Consider the following 14,217-nt stretch of genomic DNA (forward strand, 5'->3'; position numbering starts at 1 on the left):
ACCCCTCATTTCTTACCAATCGAGACCTCCTCCTCCTTTCTCTATCCTCTAATGCTAATTCCACCTCCGGTACCGGATTCGGTAACGCCACCGTCGGTACTGGTTCAGCCAAGGTGAATGGTCTCTTCCTATGTAGAGGAGATATCACAGCCAAAGATTGTCAAACTTGTGTGGAGATTGCCTATTCAAATCTCACACAATCTTGTTGTCTCAACAAGACCATGGCAATAGTTTGGTATGATACTTGTATGATGAGGTACTCAAACCTATACATCTTCTCAACTATGGAACAAGATCCTGTCTTTTATGTTTTCAATACAAATGTTACTACCCACTTGGATCAGTATAATCAAACAGTGGGACCTTTGATGCTTAGACTTGCTAAAGAAGCTGCTTATGGTTCTACTACTCCCAAGTACTATGCAGCAAATGAAGCCTATACAGGGTTTGATACTGTGTATGGGTTAGTGCAGTGCACCCCTGATATAACTCCAGATGATTGCTATACATGTTTAAATGGGGGTATTAATTTGGATATTCCAAATATACTCTATCCAAAAATAGGTGGGAGAATTCTTAAACCAAGTTGTAATCTAAGGTATGAGTTCAATAGTGCTTTCTATCAACAAGCTTCTTCAACTCCTGCAGCTGCTCCTCCTTCCACCAACTCAACAGTAACAACTGGTATGACTCTTGATTTGGTAGTAGTGAAATTTTATTCTAGATTTCAGTATTCCCACAAATTGGAATGTTGAAGCCAAACTCTTACCCATAAGATTGAATCATTATGGTCATATCTCTTTTATGGAAAAAAGTGGGCAAGAATAATGGCTTGAGATACTTTGAAGGTTTTTCATATAATTTCAAAACTTTAGGTTATTTGTTTGAATTAGTGATATCAAAGTCCTATCATATTTGGTAGCATTTTTAAGAAAAATGAGGATATGCTTTATATTATTATTTTATTATTTCATCATATTTTTGTTATTCTTTCTTTTCTTGCCTTTGCAAACAACTTATATTAAATGCTTTGTCTACTTTTGTGAAAAAGGAATTATCCCACGATTTCCACATCACCTTTCGTCAAAGTCCTATCATATTTAGTAGCATTTTGTAAGAAAAATGAGGATATGTTTTATATTATTATTTTATTATTTCATCATATTTTTTACTATTCTTTCTTTTCTAACCTTTGCTGCATCTCGACTCTATACATATGGCCCCATAACTTTTCTTTTCCCACCATTTTTTCTTGCAAAACAGATGGGGCCAAAGGAGACCATGATAAATCAACTTTCCGCTGCTTCAATTAATCAATTTCTCTTTTCACAAAAATAAATAATCAGTTTCTCGTCTTAAGCTTAAAATTTATAGTATAGAAAAATTTTAAAGAAAAAAAAAAAAAACAGTATTAAAAAAAGAATTAAATTAACAGAAATTTTTATTTTTCAACTTCTACAGGTAAAGGGAGTAATTCAAACAAAGGGGGCAATTCAACTCTAATTGTGATTGTTGTTATTGTTGCAAATACTGTTACAATTATAATAATCTCCATCCTCTATCTTCGTTTCAGAAGAAGGAAACAAAAGCTCAAAGTTGAAGGTAAGAAAGTATAGTTTATAATTTTCTTGTTATTTCAATATTTATTGAGGTACAATGATGGGAAATTTTCTATATATCATCAATTCCTAACCTTCTTAATACAAGGAGATGTAACGGGATTGGCCCCATTTGCTTCATCATTAAATCTGCTTGGATTCAATAAGCTAGTGTGCATTGTAGTTCTAATTTAATGAAATTCACACACCGATGTAGTGTACTACGTTTTGGGCAAAGAAGAAGAAGTTTTACTATGTAGAAGAAAAATTACACCCAAACAGCAGCAAGAAAACTTGCCCTGAAACCCTAGCTCGAAAAACCCCATATTACAACTGCTTTTTCAACAAGACAATAGTACATTATATACTCCTCCAAGTCACGGGTCAATCCATCAGTGCTGGGCTCCAGGCTTGGGCCTATTGGCCCAACCCCTCTGCTTCCATCACAAATCTTAAAAAAAATCACATTCGGATCACCATCAAAATATGTCAGAGCGGATCATTCTTCAAAACAGGTCAAGAATTCAAACAAACTTAACAATATATATAGATATATATATATATATATATTTATTTATTTATTTTATAAGTCAACAAAGAATATATTAAGCTAAAAAAAATAGGATGTAAGATATAGAATTGTTCGACATTTCAACTTTGGCTGATTTTGTGCAACTTCATTTTGATCGTCAAAATACATGAACAAATGTCCTAACATGTAGGGAGATGAACCTAAAACTTTGATGCATGAGAATAGTAATTAATTAGCATGATCATGCAGCATATTGATTCTAAATGCAACTTTTTAATTTGCTTGCTGCGTTAGGTTTTGACAATTTGGCTAATGCAAACAAAGAGTAATTAATCTCTTATTGTCATTGTTGTTGTTATAGTATTATATATTTTAGTCATACTTGTATCCATCCTATATTTTAAATCTAGAAGGAGGAAGATAATGCATAATGTTGATGGTAAGAAATCATAAACGGTTCATAATCTGTTCCTTCTAAATTTCAATAAGATATCCATGACAATAAAAAATTGTATTGAAAATGTAAATGAAATTCATAAAACCCAAGGATGCATCTATATTTAATGAATTATTATTGTTTAGGAAATATTTATTTATTAGATTTACATATTTTGTTTAGATGAAGATAATCAGAATGAGATTACAAGTATCGACTTCTTACAATTCAAATTTGATATAATAAGAGTTGCTACAGACAACTTCTCTGATACAAATAAACTCGGACAAGGAGGATTTGGAGCTGTTTACAAGGTAACAAGTTTTTGCATTACCATTATATATATATATATATATATATATATATATATAATATTGTTACATTTCGAATACTAGAAAGTGTTTTAAAACTAACATAGATGAAATTACATTTTTTTTTTTTTTTTTTTTTTTTTTTGTATATTCTAATTTATATTGTATATTCAGGGTGAGCTTCTGGATGGACAAGTAGTCGCTGTGAAGAGGCTCGCAAAAAATTCAGGACAGGGTGAAATAGAATTTAAAAATGAGGTTATATTAGTTGCCAAGTTACAGCACAGGAATCTTGTTAGGCTTCTCGGCTTTTGCTTTAAAGGAGAGGAAAAGCTGCTGATCTATGAATTCCTGCCAAATACAAGTCTTGATCGCTATATTTTTGGTTTGACTCTCTTCTTGCTTTCGTTGACCTTAAATCTTTTTGGGTACCTATCCAAACTAAATTATTTTCATATTTAGAGTGAAATCCAAATACCTAGAAATTCTGATTTTTTTATTGGAGAAAAATACCTTGAATTTTATGTGAAAGGAAAGATATAATTTCCATTTTACTAAAAATAAAACCTTAGTGTTGCAAAAATTTGCTTTTCAAATACAAACATCCAACTATCTATTAACCTTGAAGTAATATTATGTGATCCTTATAATGCTTTCTTAGTAATTGTATTTAAATTTTTTACTTTGATGAGCAAATACTACATGATTTGAGTACTCTTAGCAAAGAAAAAAAAAAAAAAACATGATTTGAGTCTTAACTTGATCATTCTTTTGGATCATGTATGTGTAGATCCAATCAAACGTTCACAATTAGATTGGGAAGAACGTTACAAAATCATTGAAGGGATTGCTCGAGGGCTTCTTTATCTTCATGAAGATTCTCGACTAAAGATTATTCATCGAGATCTAAAATCTAGCAATATTTTATTAGATGAGGAGATGAATCCAAAAATTGCAGATTTTGGCATGGCAAGGCTCTTTGGGGTTGACCAAACTCACGGCAATACTAGTAGGGTTGTTGGAACATAGTAAGTTCAAGCTCTATGAATCTATCTGGTTAGAAATTAGAAGTCCATTGATTGAAAAAGCCAAGAGTAAACTAATTAATTATACTGAGACGAAATGCAGTGGATATATGGCGCCAGAGTACGTACTGCACGGGCAATTCTCAATCAAGACAGATGTGTTTAGTTTTGGAGTCTTACTTCTAGAGATTGTAACTGGTCAAAGAAACAACAATTTCGACCAATCAGGGAGCATCGAGGGCGGCTTTCTCAACTATGTAAGTAGGGACATTTTTTTATCAAACATTGAGCATAGTTTAAAATTCTAAATTAGACCCCAAACCGAAAAGTGATCTCATGCTCTCCCCCATCTCCCCCACCCCCCCCCCCCCAAAAAAAAAATCAATTAATTTTAAATTGTGTATGTGTTGATATAATGTTGTAGGCATGGAGGAAATGGACGGATGGTGCAGCTTCAGCATTGATAGATCCAAGTTTAAGAAAAAATTATGATATGTCTGAAGTGATTAGGTGCATTCACATTGGACTATTATGTGTTCAAGAAAATGTCTCAAAGAGACCCACCATGGCCACTGTTCTTCTCATGCTCGATAGTTACTCTTCCTCTCTCCCATTGCCTTCATCATCAGCCTTTGTAATAGGAAGTGAAATCGACTTCGGTGAAATTTCCATGGATGATGATTCAAAGAAAACAAGATCAGGTCGATCCCCTAGTAAGTTATCAACAAACTCGGTCAATGAAATGTCTGTTACTGAGTTTTCTGCTCGGTAGTGTTTGTGAAGGAAGAATATTATTTCAAGATTGTCTGGTATCACTTGGATGTTTTGTTTTACAAGACTTAAGAGTTACTTGTCTGAGAAGAGGAAGCTAATTGCCCTCTGCTGTGTAATGCTCATTATATACTCAAGCCTTCTTTCTTCTTCCTTAATGAGAAGCTGAATTTTCACTTCAAAGAAACCAATCCTAAAACCCTCCAAACCCTAAATACAAAGGAGAAAGGGAGGACTGTGGTAACCATAATTGTAGTTTGTTATCTCTCAAAACCATCATTTCTCTTTTCATTTGAGCAATAGGAGCCCCCAAAGATCCAAAGAGTAGCCAGAAAGGGAGGACTTTGGTAGCCAATCAGGAGGATTGGAGAGGGGAGGAAGAGGGGAAGATGGGGTTAAAATGTCAGAATATGTAGATGGGTGAGGGAGGAGCACTAGTGGTAATGGTGGTGCAAATGAATAAAACTCCATGGTTCGCACTCCAGAGATGGTTTCATGTTAGATCTTATTTGAAGAATGTTGGAAGATTTCTCATAATTTTAGGAAAGCGAACTCAGTAGCTGACCATATGGCCAAAAAAGCAGCAAAGTCGAAGACTATTCTTTCAATGTTGTTTTCCTGAGTTATATTTCAGAGATGATGGCAAGAGATGAAGCAACTAGACCTTACTACAGATTCCTTTAGCGTGTAGCTTGGCTCCCCGCTAATGGCAATGTCGAAGGTGGAGGCCCCACTCGCTTTGTGATTTGGGTGTTTGTGTGTTATTTTTGTTTCTTCTTGATTTTTAATTAATTTAAAAAAAAGAGAGAGAGGAGTACTGATTTGATTAGTTATGTAATACGTACGGGTTGCAATCCGACGAGGTTGATCCGGAGTTTCTTAAAACCCAGCCAACCTTGGTTTCTATTGGATCAACCCAGGCCCAGTCCTATTGGGCTCAACCCAACCTAGTCCACCCTTAATTGACCCTAATTGAAATGGGTTTCACCCTAATTGATCCAGGCAACCCCTATTTTGACATTTTAACGCTTGGCAAAGTTTTGCTAGCCATATTTTTTTACCGTATGTATGATATTATTATGTATAATTATATATTTTAATTTCCATATAAAAAATCAGGCCAGACTGGGCTCAACACGAGGCCTCAACTCAGGCCCGGTCAGATCTTACATCGGGTCTAGAAATTTGAATCTTAGCGTAGCCCATGTGCTGAAAAAACAAAGGCCTTATCGGGCTTAGATTGGGCTCGGGCTCATCGAACCAATCTTGCATCCCTCGTAATAATTATCTTTGTTTTGGACAACTTGGTTAAACAAGAGATTGGATGTATAACTTAATTAAACTGAAACCTATTTTTAGGTAATATTATAAGTTAAAAAAAATAATAAAAATAAAAATAAAAATAAAAAAAGGTTGTCAGGCAATGTGGTGCCTACACCTAGACACAAGAAGGGTGAAATGACCACCCCTTCTTCGTGAAATGAAAGATTCATCCCCTGTTTGATGGCCATGTGTGCACAATCATTGGCATGGATTTAATCCGTGCCCATATCATAATTTTCATATAACTTAGATTTTTTACTGTTTTACACCTAGTTGATCTGTACCATTCCATTGATATAGGACTGACTAGGTATTGGGATCGATGTCGATCAATATTAATACAAATCGCTAACCATGCTCATGAACCCAGATTAATGCAAGGACCATGCAGCCTGGCTCCTTTAAAGAAAAAAAGAAACTTTAAATCAACAAAACCAAAGGCTTGACACCGCTAGCCCCAAAAGAACATGCAAAGGTAAATAGTCAACGCTTTTAGGACCAAGTTGCATTCTTCTTTGTTTTGTTTAAAATAATGTGGTATTGTTTTTCAAGGGAAACCGTTTTCGTTGTTGACGGTATATTTTATTTATTTATTTATTTTTAAGGATTGCTACCTGGTCGTGTAGTACGTACACCTAGGCACAACAATACAAGAGCCATGCAACTTAATAGCGATCTCTTGTTCAATTTTTTGTTTGATTCACAGAACTTATAAGAGTTAAAATGGGGTCAAGAGGGCCACAACTTTCTTGAATGGTAAGAAAAATACTAATAATTCTGTGACAAGATGTAGTTCGGGAGACTTTATCAATCCAATGACCAAGTCCCAAACACTCAGGCACTATTTGATAACGTTTCTATTGTCTCTATGTATAGAAACAGTAGAAACGACTTTTCACGTTTTCTGAAACAAAAATGAATTTTTTGGTGTTTGATAAACCTGTTTCTCGAAACATTTTTTGCAGACACAATGCCACTAAAAAACTTAATAGTATCATCGGATGCCCAAAAGGGAGAGAGGGTTCGGTTTCTTCTTTTTAGGTTTAAATAGTTGAGAGATTTATTAGGCACAACAACTTTTTTTTTCTTCTCAAATTCGTTTCTAGAAAAGGCGAAACAAGTCGGAGTTATTTTGTCCAAGTCATTTCTAGAATTGCAAATAGGCATAAATTTTGATTTATATTTCTAGAAACTGGTGAAACGGAACAACTTTATCAGATGTTTTTTAGAATGTTTCTCTGTTCTGGGAACAAGAAAACGTAAAAGCGACAAAAACGAAACGTTGTCAAATGGTGTCTCAATAGACGAGAAATATAAACCATCAAGAAGAGCCGAGTTTAAATCAGCTCCACACCACCCCCCCCCCCCCGCGGGGACATCCCCTTGGGTAATCCAGCTGGTCAGACCCTCCCATTGATGGCAGGATCACCCAAGGAATCCAAACTTGGGCAAACCCACCTTGCAAATGTAGACTTTTGGGCTCTTCAATGATGGGAAAATGTTAGATTTAATCCCTTTATATTTCACGGGACCCAATTTAGAAGAATTCCTAGCCATGAGGAATCGAATTGACCCTATAGCAAATTTGTATAATAGAGCAAGTGAATAAAGTGGATGCTTCCCTCTGCTCCTCTGCCATTCCTTTGTTTTCTTTTTCTCCTTTTGACGTCTTCTATCTTTAGGATCACCACTCATGCTTCTCTGTTGCATTCTCTTTCTCCTTTTGAGAACCATCACTGCCCAACCTGTGGGCTTTGCTTGTACGGGTCCTTCAGGAGTTAATTACACGACAAATGGCACCACATATCTAGCCAATCTCAATCTCCTCCTCCCTTCTCTATCCTCTAATGCTAATGCTTCCTCTGATACCAAATTCTATAATGCAACCATTGGTGATGGTTTAGATAAGGTCTATGGTCTCTTCCTACGCAAAAGCGAAATCACACACCAAGATTATCAAAATTGTGTAAAGAAAGCCAGTGAAGAGATCAAACCATGTTGCCCCAACATGATCATAGCGATAGCTTGGTTTGATGATTGTTTGATAAGGTACTCAAACCAATCCTTCTCAATTTTGCAACAAGAACCAATCCTTTATCCTAAAGCTCCAAATGACATCTCCAACTTGGATCTCTATAATCCGACAGTAGGAGATTTGATGTATAGGCTAGTGAGAGAAGCTGCCTTTGGTTCTTCTACTCCAAAATACTATGCAGCAGGTGAAGAGAACTTTACAAGCTTTGATAAAGTGCATGGGTTAGTGCAGTGCACACCTGATATAACTCAGGATGAGTGCAATAGATGTTTGGTTGGGAGTATTACTGATATTCCAAAGAAGCTATATCCTAAACAAGGTGGGAGAGTTCTTAAACCAAGTTGTAATCTAAGGTATGTGTTCAATAGTCCTTTCTATCAACAAGCTTCATCACCTCCTGCAACTCCTCCATCAACCAACTTTTTTTTTTTTTCACTAAAGATCATTTGTATTAATAATATAAAAAAAGAATGTATAACCTGGAAATATCAGTCACGACCAACAAGCCTCAAAACTTAACTCCTCCTCCCACCTTCAGCATTGCCATTAGCAGGAGAAGAGGAAAAGGAGCAAGAAGAAAGAACCAACAAATGACTAAAGACTATCTAAACCTAAACCTAGGTCTAGATAAAGCATCTTCTAAGAAGTAATTCTTCACACTCAATGGCCAATCAATAGCAATAATCTCCTCTTCCTTCTTCGCTGCAGCATTAGCAAGAAAATTCACTATGGGGTTGGCTTCCCTATAGCAATAAGTTATTTTCCAGCTAATACCTCCATCAACCAACTCAACAAGCACAAAAGAAGGTATAACTCTTGATTTGGTAATAATGGAAATTTATTCTAAATTTCAATTGTTCCCTCAAATTGGAATGTTCAAACCAAACCCTCACCTACAAGAAATGAATCTTACTAGGAGACCATGATAATTCATATTTCCAGTTTCCACTGTCTGAATTAATCAACTTCACATCCTAAACGAAAAATTTTAAGAATGGATTAAATTAATATTTATTTTATTTTATTTTTATTTATGCAGGGAAAGGAAGAAATTCAACTCTAATTACCATTATCCTTGTTGTTGTTAATGTTGTGACAATTATTATAATCATGATAATCTCAATGCTCTATCTGCGTGTTCAAAGGAGGAATCAGAAGCTCAAAGTTAAAGGTAGGAAAGTATGGTTTATAATCCTCTGGTTCTTCTTAAATTCATCTTTGTTATTAATTAAATTCATTCTTATCTACTACATATCAACTATAAAGGCTGTAATGTGAATACATTCTCATCCACAACCTATCAACCATGCAGGCTGTAACTGGGTTTGGTTCATTAGCTCCATTATTAAATGGGGCCAGCTTAGTTATAGGGCCCTGGACCCAACGTGCTAATCTCAGTTGGGAAATTTTCAGTTTAGTTTACTTCTTCCATATGAAATATTGTTAGATCAAACACGAAGAAATATGAAAATAAATAGATAAAAGATATGCATAACAAAGAGATTTAATTAAGTTCACACACCAGTGTGGTGTGCTATGTCCTCAGGTGAAGAAGAAGATGTTTCACTATGCAAAAGAGAGATTACACCCAAGCTGCGGCGAGAAAACTCGCCCTGAAACCCTTACTCAAAAAACCCCCCAAAATATAATGACATTTTCAACAAGACAACAGCACATAATATACTCCAAGTTGCGGGTCGATCCATTGGGTCACTGTCGATCTGGTTAAACCATACCCCTCTGCTTCCATCACAAATCTCAGAAAACTTTCCATTCGGGTAGCCACCAAAATATGTCGGAGCTGATCAATTTTAAAATGGGTCAAGAATTCGAGACAAACTTAACAAATATAATGTTATGATCCTGTTGAGAGGTATTGTGCTAGTAGTCTTTCCCTTATTCAATGTTTTTAGCTCTAAGCACATTCAACGAATAGTCTACGGGTTTGTTGCTGTTTGGCATGCTTAGTTCCAACCCATTTGATATATATATATATATATATATATATATTTATATATATACAGACGTGTGAGTGGAAAAAGGAACCCTGCCGGTCTGGTGCAAGAAACGACCAGACAGAGGTGGGCAGGAAAGACCGATATTCCTAATGCCAGACCAACAGGGTTCTTTCGTCATATGTATATAAACGGGTCAGCTGAAAGCCATATTAGCTGAACCTCCAAAAGCCACACCAAATTCTAAACCCAGCTCGGTAACTAATAATCCCCAAAGGTACCTCATTTCCTTAATTTACTTTATTTTATGGAAATTTATTTGTATTCCATTAAATAAAATGTTTCTCGTTAAGGAGAGGATGAGATTACAAGCACAGAAACAGACTCCTTGTAATTCAACTTTGATACAATAAAAGCAGCCACAAACAACTTCTCTGATGCAAATAAGCTTGGACAAGGTGGATTTGGTGCTGTTTACAAGGTACTTATGGCAATATCTGTAAATTGCAAGTTACAATACCATCTTGAATATTGTGGTGGGGGTGGGTGTTGGAGTTACTAGAACTTTGTTTGAAATTTCTTTAGGTGGAATCATGTGTTTTTCTCAGCATCCTATAATTTCTTTTATAGAGGGTAAGCTTTCTAATGAACAAGTAGTGGCTGTGAAGAGGCTTTCAAGAAATTCTGGATAAGGTGACATTGAGTTTAAGAATGAGGTCATATTAGTGGCCAACCTGCAACATGGAATCTTGTCAGGCTCCTCGGATTTTGCTTAGAAGGGGAAGAAAAGCTGCTCATCTATGAGTTTATGCCAAACAGAACCCTTGATCACTTTATATTTGGTTTGAATCTTTTCTACATTTTTTCTTCTTCTGCATTTCTTACCTTCTAGAATGCTTAGTTCTATAGAAAATTATATTCAATTTTTTGTAAATTTATTAGGCAGTGAACAAGAGAAAGGGCCAAAAGCAACCTTCTTCCTTATGCTTCTTCTGTTTCTAGATAAAACTTTAACTAGAAAAACAGGTTTTTTTTAGGAGAGTAACCTAAGTGGAGTCAAATTTAATCCAATAAATTTGGTCATGTGTCATGGGAACTCCTTTAGGCTTGAAAAAATCTGTCTAATTCCATGTTGTATTGAATTTTCATTGAATCATTGATTCAAGGAGTTATGAGGCTGTTATAGTGATTTCAGATCAATTTAGTAGGGACCTACAAGAAACTATCTTCACTTTCTCTAGTTCTGTTTGTCTTGATTTTACTTGGAAACAATGTAAAAACAGAACCTGAAAAAGACGAGCAAACCTAATGAATCCCCCTTGCAAGTACACTTATGAATCTATTCTATCATATGTAAAGGTTATTTATGTGATTCTTGTAAATTTTAATTAGTCCTTCCGTTTCGATAAGTATAAATTGGATTGTTGATTTGCACATGCCATATAAACAATTTCTTCTAACTAGGTCTTTTATAGATGAACATCTAGATCCAAGTAGACGTGCAAAATTAGATTGGGAAAGGCGAAAAAAAATCATAGTAGGAACTGCTTGAGGACTTCTATATCTTCATGAAGATTCTCAATATAGAATTATACATCGAGATCTCAAACCTAACAATATTTTGTTAGATGAGGAGATGAATCCAAAAATTGCTAATTTTGGCATGGCAAGGAAGTTTGTAGTCGACCAAACTCAAGACAATACCAGTAGGGTTGTTGGGACATGGTAAGTTCAAGCTTTGAACCTATTTTTCCTCCTCTTCCTTCTTTGACTAATAAAGCAATTTGCTTTTGAAAAACAAGATTATAACTCTTGTTGATAGAATCATATTTTGAATGGGATTGTTTTTCTTTTATCTTTCACAAGTGACATTAGTTCTTGAGCATTGGATTTTGGTTGTTTGATTATATGTTTTCTTTGCTAGTAAGTGGATTTCTTTACCAATGAAATAGAAGAAAAAATAATATTCTCATGAAAAAAGAATTTTATTTTATTTTATTTTATTTTTTACAATTTTAAAGTACTAGTATTCTCTCCAAGATGAAACTAACTATAGAGATGAAATGCAGTGGTTATATGGCACCAGAGTATGTAATGCATGGGAAATTCTCAGTTAAGACAGATGTATTCAGTTTTGGCATTTTACTTCTAGAGATTGTGAGAGGCCAGAAGAACAACTGTTTCCATCGATCAGGGCGGACTGAGTATCTTAATTATCTTAATCTTCTTACTGAAGTAAGTATGAGTAATAAATATATTTGGTTCTATAAATAGGAACAACATTCTTGAGGTAAGCTGCCCCTCTAGTTTGGGTGGACTCCATTTGTTTTAGTGTAAAGTTTGCAGAACTTACAAGAAGGAACATATAATGATTTATTCTGAAAGAAATGGAGCCTAAACAGACAAAAAGTAGACCAAAAGTTTAAGGTCCACTAATTTCTACTTCTTTTAAATTTTTTTTGGGTTTGGGTTTTGAGATGGAAAGTCTTTGCATCAAAAACTGAATCTAAACTAAACCTGAATACATCTTACCATATTTCCATTTCAATGGACACTACTTGTTTCCACCAAAAAAAGAACTACCACTGCACTGATTTAATTTAATAGGCAAAAGTTTTCCTTTACCCATGGAGTAGGGTTCATCCACCAATCCATGGACGTCGAAAGACCCTTCCCAATATTCCCGATACCCATCCCATCACACACACACACACTTTTTTAAGATGATTCTAGTTCCCAATTTTTCTGATTTATTAGCCGAAAACAGGGGAATTAAATCATAAAAAGATAAAACCCGAAGGTTGGATGATTCTGGTTCTGGTTTAACCCAATTGACCAGTCATTTCTGTTATTAAGACTACCATACACTCATGTACTAATGAGTAAATTATTCTGTATCATCATCCTTGACTTCCAAATACACAAATTGGACCATTTAGTTTTTTAGTTCATAATATGCATATGTTGGCTGAAATATTTGTAGGCATGGAGATATTGGAGGGAAGGTACAGCTTTAGAGTTGATAGATTCATATTTGGGAGAAAATTATGATACAACTGATGTGATTAGATGCTTCCACATTCGATTATTATGTGTTCAAGAAAATGATTCTAGTAGACCCACAATGGCATCTGTTGTTATCATGCTTGGTAGTTACTCTGCAACTTTTCCATTGCCTTCATCTCCTCCCTTCTTCATTCATTGTCAAATCGACCAAGATATACCTTCCTTGGAGGATGATTCAAAAGCATCTGAGTCAGGTCAATCTACAATGAATGAAGCATCTGACACAAAATTATATCCTCAGTAATGTTTGTAGGTGAATGACAGTATTATAAGTTCTTTGGTATAACTTTGAAGGTTTTGATTTACATCCCTTGCTTGTACATATCACATTACTTCTATGCTCTTCAATGTATCAAATGATGATTCCCTTTCCCCTTATGGTTTTCAGAGTTATATAGCATTTGCTCGAAGAAGTATGAAGACAGTATTTGAGTTCTCTAAGGTTTTGGACCAATTTTAATGATAATGAATGGCTTGAAATGGAACTGGACCAAGAAAACAGATTTTGGGCTCAGGTTCAAACCAGTTTATGATTAAATCTTCAGGCACTGGACAGAGATTGAAATGATGCAATTCTCACTTTCAACCATTTTGCTTTTGAACAAGCTCAAGGACAGTTCAAGTAGGTAAGTTGGAACTAGACACTTCTTCAGGCACGGTCGATGACTCTTAGCACAATGGAACAGGCTCAATTTGCACCTCTTGGAGCCGACTTTCACAATTGATGCCAAATGATAACTATTTATTTATGCCAAATATGCTTTTGCATGGTCCTCCGAGGAAGGGCTTCCTTTGTTTGCATCTCTCATTGTGTCATATGTACATATGATATGGTTATTTTGACCGTCGGATATGGAGGACATGATGGATTAGCCAGGTGAGAACTTAATTCAATCAAATACCCTCGTGTATTAGAATGCATCCCCATGTATATGGGTCCATGCCTATTACTACTCTGCCAATTACTTTGCAGTCTTTGTTTTTCTGGATTTTTCAGAGCTTTATATTGCTACTTGCCAAACTTTGTTTCAGCTGAAATCTAACATGTAAGCGAAAGACCTTGTGGACATTAGTCCCTGTGATAGGATGTTGTTACCTCTTGGCTCTTCTCTTATGCTTCAGCAAGGGAATTGATTCGCTTTCACCATCCCTTAGTCCCTTGGGG

General features: G+C 35.3%; 1 pseudogene; it reads left to right on the plus strand.

Moving 5' to 3' along the window:
* The first annotated feature begins 284 nt into the window (after positions 1-284).
* Positions 285-13,296, plus strand: LOC122086727 (annotated as a pseudogene).
* Positions 13,297-14,217: the final 921 nt, after the last annotated feature.

Source organism: Macadamia integrifolia, chromosome 8, assembly GCF_013358625.1.
Source record: "Macadamia integrifolia cultivar HAES 741 chromosome 8, SCU_Mint_v3, whole genome shotgun sequence".
NCBI classification, from domain to species: domain Eukaryota; kingdom Viridiplantae; phylum Streptophyta; class Magnoliopsida; order Proteales; family Proteaceae; genus Macadamia; species Macadamia integrifolia.